Below are 5,312 nucleotides of genomic sequence, written 5' to 3' on the forward strand. Positions count from 1 at the left end.
TCTTTCTTTCTTTCTTTCTTTCTTTCTTTCTTTCTTTCTTTCTTTCTAGTTAGACCCTTCCCCAAAAGGCCATTTCCTTGCCAGACATTATTAAATCTCTGGTTGATTTTCTGTGTGTGTGTCTCTCTCCCTATCTTCATGTTTCTATCTCCTCTTGTGTAAAACAGCTTTTGTTTATTCAATAGGGTTCTGCTTACACAAGAAGGAAGAAAGGAAGGAAGGAAAGAAAGAAGGAAGAAAGGAAGGAGGGAAGGAAGGAAGGAAGGAAGGAAGGAGGTAACAAGTATTTATTAAGTGCTTACTATGTGTCACACATTGTGCTAAGTGCTGAAGATACAAAAAAAAAGAAAGTCAGTGCCTTCCCTTAGTAGTTTATGATCTAATTGGGGACGACAACACACAAAAGGGACCTGAGAACTGAAGGGCATGATACTGAAGTCTGAAAGTCAGAAAGAAGGACCAGGAGGGGAATGGGAAGGGAAGGGAAGGGATAGGCCTGCCTATGCTACTCCATATAATGAAGGCACCTGTAGAAAGTCAGCAATGGCAGAAGAGGGAAGACCTTCTACTGAGATATTCCATGTTGAGAAGGCCACAGGGATGATTGGATGGTCCAAGGTTAGGAAGCCTCAAGCTTTGAGGGCAGTTCCAGAATGAAACAGAATGGTACAGGGATGGGGAACCTGAGACCTTGAGGCCACATGTGGCTTTCTAGGTCTTTGGGTTCAGTCTTTTGACTGAGTCCAACTTTTATGGAACAAATCCTTTGATTAAGGGGATTTGTCCTGTGAAGTTTGGATTTGGTCAAAGGGCCACACTTGAGGACCTAGAGGGTCACATGTGACCTCGAGGTCACAGGTTCCCCACCCATGGTGGAAATACAGAAGCTCAGAAGAGGGCTGGGAAAAAAATGAAAACTCAGCCTAAGTCACTCCATAAAATAGATGAAGAAAAGGGTCAGGAGGGGAATCTTTATATTATCAAGTATATTGTTTTTCCATTGTTCTGAAGATCTTGAATTCCTGAACAGGAATAGGAAAGGGGATTCAGGCTCAAATCTTTTCCAACTGTGTTGACTATACCAAAGGTGGCAGAGAAAACAGACAAAATCCTTTTTTTAAAGTTTTATTGATTTATTGCTTTTGTTTCATAGATTTTTAGATACACCTCACTACCAACAACTACTAAGTCTTCTTGTATAAGGAAAGAAATAAAGCTTTTAAGTGAAAATGACTAACACGATAACATTACATACTCATAGTCTCCTGCTTTTCTAATACATGCTTTTTGTGTCTTTGTGGTACAGATTGGTTATTATAATCACATAGTATTCTGCTATGTTTTACTGATCTCATAATTTACATGGTTATTAACATATGGACATTCGTTTCTTGGTTCTATTTATTTCACTCTGTATAAGTTCCTATGACTTTCTCTTTTTTCTCTCTGAATACTTCATATTTGCTGTTTCTTACAGCCTGATAACATATGTTTGTGTCCTCTTACTACAATTCAATTTATTCATTGATTTCTCAGTCATCATGTTCATGTTTTGTTTCTATTCATTTATGAACATAAAGTCCCATGATGGTCATTATATGCATATATATGTATAGGCTTATATAGATAGATACACATCCTTCTATATGTGTGTATTTAAACACAGACCAATGGACACAATATAACCCTTACAAACATGCTTTCTTTCCATCTTTGTCCCTATTTAGATATATAAGTAAACCATTTTATTTTCCTTTGTCTTTCTTAATATTTTTATTCCTTTTGTCTTTACATCAAAATCCTATCCTCCTCCACATTGAACCATTCCTTGTGACATAGAAAAACAATTAAGGAAAAATATCTAATCAGTAACCATGCCTGACAATCTATATCATATTCTGTCCTAGTGATTTTTTTGAGGGAGGAGGTATGTCATGTTTTCTCTTCTCCAGGACCTTCAATGGCTTTTTCATAACTGATGAATTTCCTTTTGGTTCTGCATTCGTTTATTCTATGTAGTGATGGTAATTCTGTTTTCTTGATTCTGCTTATTTTGTTCTGCATCATTCCATACAAGTCTTCCCGTGTTCCTCTAAATTCCCTGAAGTTGCTAAATAATGATGCTGTAATATATTCATCCACCATAGTTCTCTCAGTCATTGCCTGATCAGTGATTATCTACTTTGTTTCCAGTTCTTTGTTATCACAAAGAATACTGAACAAAGAATGCCAATGTATGTACTTTGGACCTTTACTATTATTTTTGCCCATTAAGGAGATGGCTGGGTCAAAGTGCGTGAGCATTTATTCACATCCTTTTGTAATCCCAAACCGAAATCCAAAACTGTTAGACCATATTGCAGCTCCATCAACAGGATATCATTGTGCCTGTCTTTCCACAGACTCTCCAAATAGTTTTGATATCTTTGCCAATCAGCAGGGCACAATATAAAACCTCAGAATTGTTTTAATTTGCATTTTTTAACATTAACAATTTGGAAATTTTTTTTTCATTTGGTTGTATGGAGTTTATATTTCTTCTAAAACTATTCATATCCTTTGATTATGTAACTACTTGGGGGGGCTGTTTTTAAAATGACAAGTACATTTAATATGAAGTTTAAAAAATAAAAGACCAACTCACAGAAGGGAGAAGCTACATATTAACCTTTAATGCAAGTCTTAGTTGAGTTTAGCTATGATGTGAAGAACAGAAAATTTGTATGACTATCTTTGGCAGTTATCATAATAAGCCTAAATACATGTAGGAAGGAGAGAGTCCATTATAAGTAGTTTCATAAATTTAGTTCCTTTGGTTGGAATATCTCACCATATCTCACCATCCCCTATCAGGTTTTTTTCTCAAATATATTAGAAAAAGAAGACATGCCCCTGCTTTAAGTATTACCTCTTCAGAGGAAACTTGGATATTTCCCAGTGAAAAGGGGGGAAGGAAGGACAGAGTTGGATCCAAAGCCAGCCAGTTCTCCCCAGGGATGAAGCTACCAACCTCCATCCAGGCTATAAGATGATCACTGACTCGGAGTCTGCTTGGAGTCATTTCCCAGCTAAGTAACATTCTTACCCAAAGGCATTGAAAATACTTAGCTTTTCCTTAATAATACTTAGCATTTATGTAGCACTTGCTAATCATTAATTAGTTAATCTGCACAACAGCCCTATGAGGTAGGTAAAGATAATGATCCTCATTTTACAGATGAAGAAACAAACACTGAGAGGTTAAATAACTTCAACAGGGTCTTTTAGTGAGCCCCTGGCAGAACTGAAACATCAGTGAGATTTTGACCTGGGAGAAAGATATTGATTTTTTCAGTGCAGACGATACCACTTTAGAGGCATCAAAAGACCCACTTTAATACATCCCAGCAATTCACAACATGGTGTTGTCTTACTTTCAATCCAGGGCATTTTTGAGCCCCAAACTGAAACCCTCTGAAGTAGCACAGGGGCACTTATGGTGACCACTAATATTACAATATAGAGTCTAATACAGGGTTGGGGAAACTGAGGCCTCAAGGACACATGTGGCCCTCTAGGTCCTCAAGTGCAGTCCTTTAAATCCAAACTTCAAAGAACAAATCTCCTTAATAAAATATCTGTTCTATAAAATTTGGACTCAGTCAAAAGGCCAATCCTCTCTATCTTATTTGGTCATAAATTCTTCACTTATTTCTTAGTAAGCTCATTGATGATTTGTTCAACTTCTTTTATTCCTGTGATAGAGTTATTAAAGTTTTCTGATCTGGGTAGTTTATGTTTTTGTAAATGTTCATCCATTTTACTTAGATTGTTCATTTTATTGGAATACAATTGAACAAAACAATTCCTAATAATTACTCTAAATTCATCTTCATTGTTTAGCACCTTTGACCTTTTAATTTTTGATACTAGCAATTTGGTTTTCTTCTTTCTTTTTTAAATCAAATTAACCAATAATTCATGTATTTTATTGTTTGGGGGTAATTTTTAGGATATAATTAGCTCCTAGTTTTATTCATTTTAAATTTTTTGCTTTTCAGAATTTCCATTTTGGTGTTTAATTGGGGATTTAAAATTTATTATTTTTCTAGGTTTTTTTGGTTTTTAGTTTCATGCCCAGTTCACTGATTTGCTCTTTCTCTCTTTTAATGATATATGCATTTAGAGATATAAATTCTCTCCTTAGTCCTGCTTTTACTGCATCACCCAATTTTTGGAATATTGTCTCATTGTCATTCCCTTTGATGAAATTATTAATTGTTTTGCTGATTTGGGCCCACTCATTCTTTAGGATTAGATTATTTAGTTCCCAATTAACTTTTAATCTATTCTTCCATTGCCTTTCATCAAATATAATTTTTATAACACTATAATCTGATAGAATCCTTTCTATCCCCATTCACTTTTCTTCAGAGGTCTATCATGTCTAACTTTTCTAAGATTGTGTTCATCTCCTTTACTTATTTCTTATTTATTTTATGGTTTGATATCTAGTTGTAAGAGTGGAAATTTGAAGTTTCCTCACTACTGCAATTTTACTTTCTTTTTCCTCCTGTAATGCATTAGCTTTTTCTTTAAAAAAAATTTGGATGCTATTCCATTTGATGCGTGTATGTTTAGCAATGATATTACTTCATTGTAATTGTTTCCATTTAGGAAGATATAATTTCCCTCCTTATCCTTTTTAAATTAGGACTATTTTTGTGTTTGCTTTGTCTAAGATCATGATTTCCATGATTGCCTTTTTTACTTCATTTAAAACATAACAGATTCTGCCTTAGCCCCTTGTTTTAATTCCATGTGTGTGTGTCTCTGTTTCAAGTGTCTTTCTAGTAAACACCATATTGTTGAATTCTGGTTTTTAATTCATTCTGCTATCTGCTTCTACATAATGAGTGAGTTCATCCCATTCACCTTCACAGTTGTGATTTCTAAGTGTTGATTTCCATCTATACTTTTTCTCTCCTGCTTATCCTTCTTTCTCTCTTTTCTTCCTGCTCCACCTCTAAAGTCTGCTTTGCTTGTAATCTCTGCCTTGTTTTATGTGCTTTCCCTTTTATCACTCCCCTTTACCTCCTACTTCCCTATTGTTTAAAATAGATTCCCATTATCAATTGAGTATGTATATGTACAGGCACACACACAGACACACACATTTCCCTCTTCAAACTAATTTAGATGTGAGTGAAATTCAAGGGTTGTGCATCCCTCTCACCACTTTCCCCTCCACTGTAAGAACTCTTCCTTACATACTTTTATGTGATAATTTTCTCCATTCTTCTTATCCCTTCTGCTTCCTGACAGGATTGACT

The sequence above is a fragment of the Petaurus breviceps genome, unplaced genomic scaffold (genome assembly GCF_028583685.1).
Source record: "Petaurus breviceps papuanus isolate PSGF00001 unplaced genomic scaffold, PetGlider_PUasm1.0 220, whole genome shotgun sequence".
Taxonomy (NCBI): Eukaryota; Metazoa; Chordata; class Mammalia; order Diprotodontia; family Petauridae; genus Petaurus; species Petaurus breviceps.